The sequence below is a fragment of the Dipodomys merriami genome, unplaced genomic scaffold, assembly GCF_024711535.1.
Source record: "Dipodomys merriami isolate MVZ:Mamm:240054 unplaced genomic scaffold, mDipMer1.0.p SCAF_898, whole genome shotgun sequence".
In the NCBI taxonomy this organism is placed as follows: domain Eukaryota; kingdom Metazoa; phylum Chordata; class Mammalia; order Rodentia; family Heteromyidae; genus Dipodomys; species Dipodomys merriami.
Genome location: NW_027206510.1, coordinates 305,914 through 317,356, shown reverse-complemented (window position 1 = coordinate 317,356; position 11,443 = coordinate 305,914). Strand labels below are relative to the sequence as shown.

The 11,443-nt window shown below is 40.1% G+C and overlaps 1 long non-coding RNA gene across 1 annotated transcript; it reads right to left on the bottom strand.

Annotated features, from left to right (window-relative positions):
* Window positions 1-2,202: 2,202 nt before the first annotated feature.
* LOC138820539 (uncharacterized) lies at window positions 2,203-3,755 on the bottom strand. Its single transcript, XR_011369909.1, has 3 exons — window positions 3,528-3,755; window positions 2,813-3,098; window positions 2,203-2,425 (listed from the first exon to the last, which is right to left on the bottom strand). It is a non-coding gene; the product is annotated as an uncharacterized lncRNA (long non-coding RNA).
* Between the last annotated feature and the right edge of the window lie 7,688 nt (window positions 3,756-11,443).

Genomic DNA, 11,443 nt, shown 5'->3' with positions numbered 1-11,443 from the left:
GAAAACAAAAGCTAGATCCTTATATATCACCCTGCACCAGAATCAACTCCAAATGGATCAAAGACCTTGAACTCAAAGCAGACACTCTGAAAACATTACAGGATGGAATAGGAGAAACCCTAGGTCTCCTTGGCTCAGGCCGAAATTTTCTGAATAGAGATCCGGAAGCACAACAAATCAAAGAAAGGTTAGACAAATGGGATTGCATAAGATTGCAGAGCTTCTGCAGGGCAAATGACATAGCTGGCAAGATCAATAGAAAGCCCACCGATTGGGAGAAGATCTTTACTAGCCATACAACGGACAAGGGTCTCATATCTAAAATATACTTGGAACTCAAAAAATTAAACCACCCAACAACAAATCCTCAAAGAAACAACTGCCCAATAAATAAGTGGGCGAAAGACTTAAAGAGAAGCTTCTCTGAAGAAGAAAGAAGGATAGCCAATAGACACATGAAGAAATGTTCAACATCCCTAGCAATAAAAGAAATGCAAATCAAAACAACATTGAGATATCACCTCACTCCAGTTAGAACAGCAAAAATCAAGAACTCTAACAACAACAGATGCTGGAGGGGATGTGGACAGAAAGGAACCTTACTTCATTGTTGGTGGGAATGTAAACTTGTTCAACCACTTTGGAAAGCAGTATGGAGGTTCCTCAAAAGACTTCACATAGATCTCCCCTATGATCCAGCAATCCCACTTTTGGGCATTTACCCAAATGTTTACAAACAAGACCACACTAAAGCTACCAGCACAACTATGTTTATTGCAGCATTATTTACCATAGCTAAGATATGGAACCAACCCAGATGCCCCTCAGTAGATGAATGGATCAAGAAAATGTGGTATATATACACAATGGAATTCTATGCCTCCATCAGAAAGAATGACATTTCCCCATTTGTTAGGAAATGGAAAGGTTTGGAAAAAATTATATTAAGTGAAGTAAGCCAGGCCCAAAGAAGCATAGTTCCCATGGTTTCCCTTATTTGCAATATATAGTATAGGTATGAGTCAAGCGGAAAAGGTCAGATAATGTGATGTTAGGAAAATGAACCCTTAAATATGTATTTTAATGTTTTCGTTTCTTTCATGCATGTGTTTCTAACGCATTTATAAGATTATTTCTTTGTTGCTTTGTATGTCCCTCCCCCACAGTGTAATCCCTGCTTTCACTATATTTGATGTCAGTATAACATGTTGAGGAGATGGGGACAAACAAGTTGTTTAAGGATTCAGGTGGACCTGTTGCAACAATGAGAAGTACAAAATGTCATGTCAAAACCAGCTTTACAATGTCGGTGTGGGGGGGGAGGGGGTATAATTGGGTGGGGGGAGGGGGGAGGCGGGGAAGGGAGGTGAAGGGTAAACAAAGGAGGAGGCTGCAATGCTTGGTAAGAAATGTATGCATCATCCTGCCCATGTAATTGTAGCCCCTCTGTACAGTATGTTCTCAAATAAAATAAAATAAAATTAAAAAAAAAAATTTTCAGCCTGTGCCAAGGAGACCTAGCGTTTCTCCTATTGCATCCTGTAATGTTTTCAGAGTGTCTGCTTTGAATCGAGGTCTTTGATCCATTTGGAGTTGATTCTGGTGCAAGGTGATATGGCCCCCATAAACAGGCAGGAATTGCAATCCTAATATCAGATAAAATAGACTTCAAATTAAAATTCGTGAGAAGAGGCAAAGAATGTCACTACATACTAATTGAGGGATCTCTCCTTCAGGAGGATATTACAATTCTAAATATCTATTCACCAAACAACGGAGCACCCAAATTTATCCAAGAAACACTACTTTCCTTCAAATCCTACATAGATCCAAAGACATTAATTGTTGGGGATTTTAACACACCACTTTCCCAACTAGATAGATCAACTCAGCAAAAACTCAACAAAGAAACCGCAGATCTAAACAACTGCAAAGATCAACTAGATTTAACAGACATCTGCCGAAAATTTCACCCAGCAGCATAAGAATATGTCGCGACCACCTGGACCAGCAAGGAAGACGCGACCCGGGATTCTTCTCAATGTGGTTTATTCAGGACCTTTTACAACATCTTCTCTCCTGCTTCTTCTGCCCGCTTCTTCCTGCTTCTCTGTCCCCCCCCCCCCGCCCCCGCGCTCTGGTTATAAGTCTCCTGGATGGCCAATCCTGAAGCACCACTTGGCATATACCGATAGGGTCGCAAACACGGAAGCAAACTAGGAACCAAGTCATAGCCATATAAGGAGTTGTTTTTACAGAGAGCACTTGTCACCGGGAAGACAGAAGGCGGGAGCCAGCGCCATCTTACCAAGGAGCTACAATGTTGCTTTTGTGGCCACGCCTTACTGCCTGGCTGTCTTTGGTCGTGGCTCCCGCAGCTCTCCACAAGAATACACGTTTTTCTCAACAGCACATGGAACATTTTCTAAAATAGACCACATTTTAGGCCACAAAGCAAACTTGTCCAAATTCAGAAACCTTGCATTCTCTCTGACCACAAGGGAATAAAATTAGAACTCAACACCAGATTTTCTAATTTTTAAGTTAAAGAATCTTTAAAAAACCGTTAAAAACAATGTGAAGATTCCTTAAAATTTTTGGTTATGTCCAAACCTCATAACCTTTTGAATTTTAAACTTAAACTCTCCCATTGTTACAGCATGCTGACAACTCTTACCTTGAACATGTTCATAAACACATACAAAACACTCACACAGATCTTAAAGCACACAAAAAATCAAAATCAGTTGTACGTACATTTTCTAAAGTTTTTTAAAAAATTTTAAGACAATATTTCTTTTAAACGAAGTACCTTTGTTGAGCTTCATTTTTCCAGGGCTTGCTTGTTTAGCAAGGTATTTCACTAATCAGTCTTTTGAATCCCTTCTGTTGGAGGAGGGCTGGGTGAGGGGGTCACCTGAAACTGAACGGGCCTGATTTTTACCCAATTTTGACAAAAGCACTTTACAAATTGTTAAGCTGTCTGGAGCAGCTGAAAGTCCAGACCAGGCTCACTGCTATCTACACCCTAACCTCTCCAGCAGCCTCCACCAGGAGAAGGTGCACCTGAGGCTTGTCCATGCCCCTCCTCTTGGCTGCTGTAACAAAAGAAGGGGGGAGGGAGACTTAGCAGGTCTGTGACCAAGCCCAGCCAGAGGCTGAGACTTTTATTCCCCCAGAGATGTTCAAATAAATATCAAAAACACTGATAAACACAAAAACCAAGGATTCACATTTAAAACTGGTACCAATTCTAAAACGGAACTAGACAAAACAACAACCAAAGGCTGAGTTGGGGACTAATGGGCCCCCAGAAATCTGTGCTGTTCTCAAGCTGAATCCAGAGTTTGCTGAGTGAGCCTGCCACTCTCACCCAGAACTTCCCTACCTCAGAAAACATAGAACAGAAAACACACCAAAGTAAACAAGACAGACAAGTGGCCACAAAGACAAAATCAGGTCTCAGTGAATGGGGCAACATCTCAACACCACTCACTTACCAGGGGACTCGGACCCCCTCTACTCACCTCGGGAGGATTTTTCTTTTAGATTCCTGCAAACATTGACCCAGGAGCCTTCCAAGGCAGAGGAGAATTCCCAGTCATCTTGGGGCAAGGGAAAGAAGTTCCTAGTGGCTGTCCCCTCAGACTGACAGGTTCTCCCCCGTACTCAGACCCCCTGGGCTAAGGCCCGAGGCTAAGATCTTGCTGGTGCCACTTGCAGGTGGTCAGTGGCAGTTTCATAAAAAAAGAAGGAGCTACAGAGAAACAGATATTAAGGGGGTGTTAGCCAGTCTCCTCTGAGCCCTTGCATCAGGATGAATCTGGGAGGAGAAACATTCCAAGAATTCCAAAAGACACACAGACAAAACACTGAACCCTGAGACAAGACATGTTCACAGCATGTGCATTGTAGACTGTCAGTCAGAATGTGCTGGACTACAAATGGGCCCAAATGTCCACACTAGTGGACAGTCTACCCTGTACACTATCAGTCAGAAAGTGCCGGACCCTGCACTAGTGGATAGCCTACCCTGTAAACTATCAGTCAGAAAGTGCCAGACTCAAGCTTCTGCACTAGTGGATAGTTTACCCCCCAGGAGATCTGAGGGACAACTCCCACCGGCCCCGTTGGCTGTCTTATAGCACGTCCGCCAAGACCTCTTGCCAACCCCAATACAGAACCTGCAGGGAACTCAAATACCAGATGATTTCAGAATGGCAATGCCTCTACTTACTTGCCGGGCTTCTCATGACTCCTTGGTTAAGGCGTCTGGGTGGGCTTTGGGGGGATTCCCGGCCAATGCACCAAATGTAAAACTGAATTTGGAAATCCTTACCCAAAAGACCACCAGAGACCATCAACAATGTAAAAGCAAAGGAGTCTTTATTGCAAGCTGGAACTTGGTCCCCCCACAGCCCATGACGCTAAGAGGCCCCAAGACCAGGGTTATAGTACTTTTTATACAATTTTTAGGGAAGGCAGGGACTTTGTATACATCATAGCATCTTACAACAAATTATAAGACATCGCGGGGAAACTCTTAATACAATTTTATAGTATGATTGGCGCACTACAAAGCAGAAACAGGTTGTTGGTTAGATCAGAGGGTTGAAGTACTTTAAACTGGTTGGCTTGCACCACAGGGAGTCTCAAGGACACACTTGCTAAACTGCAGGGTTCCTTTTTTAAACAAACACCATCTGTGGCCTAACTGTGGGGGTCACCATGCCCTCCAGCACCTGCCTGCCTGCGGTTTCCCCAAGGATAGTTTATGTTCCTAGTTGCCAAGGAATTGCTTCTTCTGTTCATTCCCAGGCTGGGCTCATGGTCAGCTGCATAACTCATACTTCAGAAGATGACATCTAGCTCAAGATGGAGTCACTCAGGCCTCAAGCTCCTCAACAGCCTCTTCAAAAAATTGTGCTGGTAGAATTGGCTGTACACAGAAAACTGTAGTTATATCCTTATATATCCCCCTGCACCAGAATCAATTCCAAATGGATCGAAGACCTCATTGTAAGTCCAGATTCCTTGAAAATGTTATAGGAAGCGTTAGGGGAAACACGAGGGCCCCTTGGCATAGGTCAAAACTTCCAAAGATCGCGAAGCACAACAAATCAAAGTAAGTCTGGATAAATGGGATTACATCAAACCAAACCAATCAGTTGTCAGACTCAAAAGCCATGGAGAAGAGATAGTGTAGCACAGATTTATTAAGGAGCAAATCTACAGATGAGAGCCTCAGCCAATGCTAAACACTTACTACCTTTTCTACCTAGGTTATTTATAGTAGATTTACATGTATATAAGAGTTTTCTGGTGGGGATTAGAAAGACATAGATAGCATGTGAAATGAGTTTTAGCTGGAGAAAGGGAGGGATTAAGGCAGTGGGGTCTATAGCTCAAAGTCTTGGCTTGGTGCCAGCTAAGAAGGGCGTAAAGCAGGAGTTGTTATAAACAAAAGCACTGGTCTGAAGCCTCAAAATAAGGACCCTTGTCTATGTGAACCAAACAGTCTCTAACATGAGGTTTTATTTAAATTAACAAGCACAAGTTTAGATTTTTGCAGAGTGGGAAGGTGTATAGTCACAGGCAATGTCTGCTATGTCAGGTAATCCAATCTACACTTTCACATGTTACCCAATAGCCAGGTTTCAACACAAATAGATACAATGAGATTGTACAAATGAGACTTTGATTTTTCCCTCTCATGAAACAAAATTCTGTCAAATGCTTTCTGTCCTCCAGATGTTAACACAACATTTCTCATTATCTTTTCTACTATTTTGTTTTCATTATTGATGTTCACAGTACTTTTTATTGTTGTCTTCTGTGTATATGCAATTTTTAGGGCTTGAACTCTATGTTTAATGGTCTCCATTGTATTTTTTGCTCATGGGTGATGACACTATTCCTTGAGCCACATCTTTACCTTCTCCTTCTTGCTGGATAATTGGAGATAAGTTTTCACATTTTTTTTGTATTTTTTATTTTTTTATTGTGAAAATATTGTACAGAGGGGTTAAAATTACATGGGCAAGATAATGAGTGCGTTTATAATCAAGAATTCTAATGACAACAAATGCTGGAGGGGATGTGGACAGAAGAGAACTATACTGCATTGTTGGTGGGAGTGTAAACTTGTTCAACCACTTTGGAAAACAGTATGGAGGTTCCTCAAAAGACTCCACATGGAGCTCCCCTGTTTCCCAGCAATCCCACTTTTGGGCATTTACCGAAATGATCACAAACAAGACCACACTAAAGCTACCAGCACGACTATGTTTATTGCAGCATTATTCACCATAGCTAAGATATGGAACCAACCCAGATGCCCCTCAGTAGATGAATGGATCAAGAAAATTGGTATATATACACAATGGAATTCTATGCCTCCATCAGAAAAAATGACATTGCCCCATTTTTTAGGAAATAGAAAGACTTGGAAAAATTATATTAAGTGAAGTAAGCCAGGCCCAAAGATGCATAGGTCCCATGGTTTCCCTTATATCTAGTATATGTCTGAGTCAAGTTTTCAAATTTTGTCTGGTTAGACTGACATTGAAACAAAATCTTCAGTTCTTAGCCTCCTGAGTTTCTAGGATTCTACACATGAGCCTCTAACACCAAGCTTTGCTATACTGTTATTTTAATTATGTGGTAGAAGAAAGTGGAAGTATATTTTTGTTGTGTGCAATCTTCAAATACAAGTTTGAATCAACTGTTATCAATTTTAACTGTTAAATCAATGAATATTACACATTCCCACAGAAATATAATTGAAAAAGGGCATAATTGTTTTGATAAAACAAGTAATGGAACCATTTTTTTCACTTTACAATTCATGTTTTATATAACCTTAATTAGCGGACTTCCATGACTAAAAGTAAATATATTAATTGTATACCACAAGAAGCAAAGTGATTATAGTTAAGAATATATATTTCATCACAGTGAAAAGATAAGGGTTGAGCAGTCTCATTAAAAAGAAATGTTACACACAGAAACTAATGGATATGATATAGCTTGATAATTGCACAAGATATAAATGAATGGGATTACCACACCATACCTCATAAATGTGCAAAATATAATTATGTAGGTAGGTGCCAGTGGTTCATATTTGTAATCCTAGCTAGTAAGGAGTCTGAGAGCTGAGAATCATGATTCAAAGCCAGCCTACGCAGGAAAGTCCGTGAGACTCTTATCTCCAATGAGCCACCAGAAAACTGGCAGTGGTTCAAATGGTAGAGGACTAGTCTTGAGGTGAAGAGCTGAAGGACAGCGTCCAGGCCCAGATTTCAAACCCCACAACTGACAAAAATTAAAAATAAACAAATATTTTGACATAAAATTTAAAATATATATGCTAAAACTTTTTAAATCCTCACTAGATATAATAGTTTATATAAATGTAAAGAACTGTTTTCTGGTTTTAGTTGAACCATGCCTGTAAAAGCAAAATGTCTTCTGAGCTTTTCAGTCTTTCTTTTTTTTTTTAATTGTGAGAATACCATACAGAGGAGTTACAATTACATGGGCAAGAAAACTGGTACATTTCTTTTTTTTTTTTTTTTTTTTTGATCCGGTCATGGGGCCTGAACTCTGGGCCTGGGCGCTGTCCCTCAGCTCTTCAGCTCAAGGTTAGCACTCTACCACCTGAGCCGTAGCACCACTTCCGGCTTTTTTATTTTATTTTATTTTTTTAAATTTTTTTTATTGTAAAGATACTATACAGAGGGTTACAGTTACATGAGTGAGGTAATGTCTTGAACATTGTTACCCCCTCCATTGTTTTCCCCCTACCATCCCCTCCCGCCCTCCCTTCCCCAAGGTTCTTTTTTTTTTTTTTTTATTGTGATTAAGTGATTACTTAATTTCCGGAAATTCACAGTATTGTGGAATAATGATGCTCATTTAAAGTCACAAGTTCATTCTAACTTTCCTGGAGCAAATTGTCTATCACAGTCTATAATATATAACGGTGCTCATATGTTATATACCATATATGTGATCAGCAGCATTGGGATATTTAGTAGTGGTTCAACCAGATGAGTGGGAGTTCTTTGTTTCTTAAGTCCTGTTAGTTTTGTCATATCACCTAACATTTTGGATTCATCATCCACTTATCAGGGAGACCATGTACTGTTTGTCTCTTCGTTCTTGGCTTACCTCGCTCAACATGATTCCTTCTAGCTCCATCCATTTCCCTGAAAATGCCATTATTTTGTCATTTCTAATGGCTGCATAATATTCCATTGTGTATAGATACCACAATTTTTGGATCCATTCATCTGTGGTGGGGCATCTAGGTTGTTTCCATATCCTAGCTATTGTGAACAGTGCTGCAATAAACATGGAGGTGCACGTGTCCTTGTATATTGGTTCCTGTTGTTCAGGGTAGATGCCTAGAAGTGGTATGACTGGGTCTTAAGGGAGGTCAATCTTTAGCTTTCTAAGGACCCTCCAGACTGCTTTCCAAAGTGGTTGTATGAGTGTACATTCCCACCAGCAGTGTAATAGCGTTCCTCGTTCTCCACATCCCCTCCAGCATTTGTCATTGGCTGATTTGTGGATGTGGGACATTCTGACTGGGGTAAGGTGGTATCTCAGGGTTGTCTTTATTTGCATTTCCTTCACCACCAGGGATGATGAACATTTCCTCATGTGTTTCTTTGCCATTTTTATTTCTTCATTTGAGAAGTCCCTCTTTAGTTCCCTTGCCCATTTAGTAATTGGTTTGTTGGGTTTGGGAGGGATTAGTTTCTTGAGTTCCCTGTATATACAGGTTGTTAACCCCTTGTCTGATATATTGCTGGTAAATATTTTTTCCCAATTAGTTGGTTGTCTTTCTAGCTTGGTTGCGATAGCTTTATCTGTGCAGAAGCTTTTTATTTTAAGGTAGTCCCATTTGTCGAGTCTCTCTCCAATTTGTTGTGACCCTGGGACTCTGTTCAGGAAGTTCCTTCCTGTGCCTATTAGTTCAAGTGTCTCTCCTACTCTGTCCTGCAGTAGTTTCAGAGATTCAGGTTTAATGTTAAGGTCTTTAATCCATTTTGAGTTGATGTTGGTGCATGGTGATAGGCTGGGGTCCACTTTTAGTTTTCTGCATGTGGCTGCCCAGTTTTCCCAGCACCAGCGGTTGAAGAGGCTGTGTTTCTTCCATTGTATGTCTTTGGCTCCTTTGTCGAATATCAGCTGGCTGCAGGCCTGTGGATTTATTTCTGGATCTTCTATTCTGTTCCATTGGTCTTCGGGTCTGTTTTTGTGCCAGTACCGTGCTGTCTTTGTTATTATAGCTCTGTAGTAGTGTTTGAAGTTCGGCATGGATAGCCCTCCCATATTGTCTTTATCCCCTAGAATTGTTTTGGCTATTCTAGGTCTTTTGTTGTTCCATATGAATTTTTGGACTGTTTTCTGTATTTCAGTGATGTACGTCATTGGGATTTTAATAGGAATTGCATTGAATTTGTATATTAGTTTTGGAAGTATTACCATCTTTACTATATTAAGTCGGCCTATCCAGGAGCATGGGAGGTCTTTCCATTTCCTAGTGTCTTCTGCAATTTCTTTCTTTAACTTTTTATAGTTCTCATTAAATAGTTCTTTTACATCTTTGGTTAGGTTAATTCCTAAATATTTTATTTTTCGGGAGGTTATTGTGAATGGGGTTGCTCCCTTTATTTCCCTCTCTTCCTGTACATTATCAGTGTATAGGAAGGCAACTGATTTTTGTGGGTTTATTTTGTATCCTGCTATTTTGCCGAAGTGATTTATGATTTCTAAGAGTTTGGGGATGGAGTTTTTGGGATCGTGGAGGTATAGTATCATGTCGTCTGCAAAAAGGGATAGTTTAACTTCTTCTTTCCCTATGCGGATCCCTTTAATGTCTTTTTCTTGCCTTATTGCCCTGGCTAAGGGTTCTAGGACTATATTGAAGAGGAGTGGAGACAGTGGGCATCCTTGCCTTGTTCCTGATTTTAGGAGAATTGGTTGTAGCTTTTCCCCATTAAGTATAATATTGGCTATTGGTCTGTCATAAATGGCTTTTATTGTTTTTAGAAGTGTTCCTTCTATTCCTATTTTCTCCAGAGCTTTTTGCATGAATGAATGTTGAATTTTGTCAAAGGCCTTTTCTGCACCTGTGGCGATAATCATGTGATTCTTGACCTTGGCTCTGTTGATATGTTGGATTACATTTATTGACTTACGTATGTTAAACCATCCCTGTGTCTCTGGGATGAAGCCTACCTGGTCATAGTGAATTATTTTTTTTATGTGTTTCTGGATTCTGTTACCTAGAATCTTGTTAAGGATCTTTGCATCTGTGTTCATCAAGGAGATTGGCCTTTAATTCTCCTTTTTGGTTGGGTCTTTGCCTGATTTGGGGATGAGTGTGATATTGGCTACGTAGAATGAGTTTGGGATAGCTCCTTCCTTCTCTGTTTCTCTGAAGAGCTTGAGGAGTATGGGTATTAGTTCTTGTTTAAAGGTCTTATAGAATTCTGCTGTGAATCCATCTGGTCCTGGGCTTTTTTTTGTTGGAAGACTTTTGATAGCTTCCTGTATCTCATTATAGGATATTGGCTTATTTAATTGGTTAACTTCTTCTTTGCTCAGTTTGGGCAACTTGTATTTCTCTAAAAATGCATCCATTTCTGCCCGATTTTCTTCCTTTAGAGAGTATAGCTTTTGAAAGTAGTCTGTTAGAATTGTTTGGATATCTTGGGTACGTGTGGTGATGTTTCCCGTGGCATCCCTAATCCTATTAATATGGGTTTCCTCTCTTCTTTTTTTAATTAATCTAGCCAATGGGCCATCAATTTTGTTTATTTTTTCAAAGAACCAGCTTTTTGTTTGGTTTATTTTGGTTATGGTTTTCTGATTTTCTAATTGGTTAATCTCTGCTTTTAATTTGGTTATCTGGCTTCTTCTAGTAGCTTTAGGTCCCATTTTTTCCTGTTTTTCTAGCTGTTTTAATTGCAAGATGAAATTAATTACTTGGTCTGTCTCCATTCTCTTGATGTGGGCACTGAGGGCAATAAATTTGCCCCTCAGGACTGCTTTTGCTGTGTCCCTCAAGTTTCTTTGTGAGGAGTTTTCATTTTCACTGAGTTGTAGGAAATGCTTTATTTCTTCTCTGATCTCTTCTGTTATCCAGGCATTGTTAAGGATTGTGCTGTTCAATTTCCATGTATTGGAGAAATTTCTGCGGTATGCTTTGTTATTGAGAGCTAACTTGATTCCACTGTGGTCAGATAGGATACAGGGGATTATGTCGATCCCTTTGTATTTGATTAAGTTCCTTGCATGAACTATGATATGGTCTATTTTGGAGAAAGTTCCGTGAGCTGCTGAGAAGAATGTGTACTGTGTTGTTTTAGGGTGAAATACTCTGTAGATGTCACTTAATTCCGCTTGGAGTATGGCCTCTCTTAAT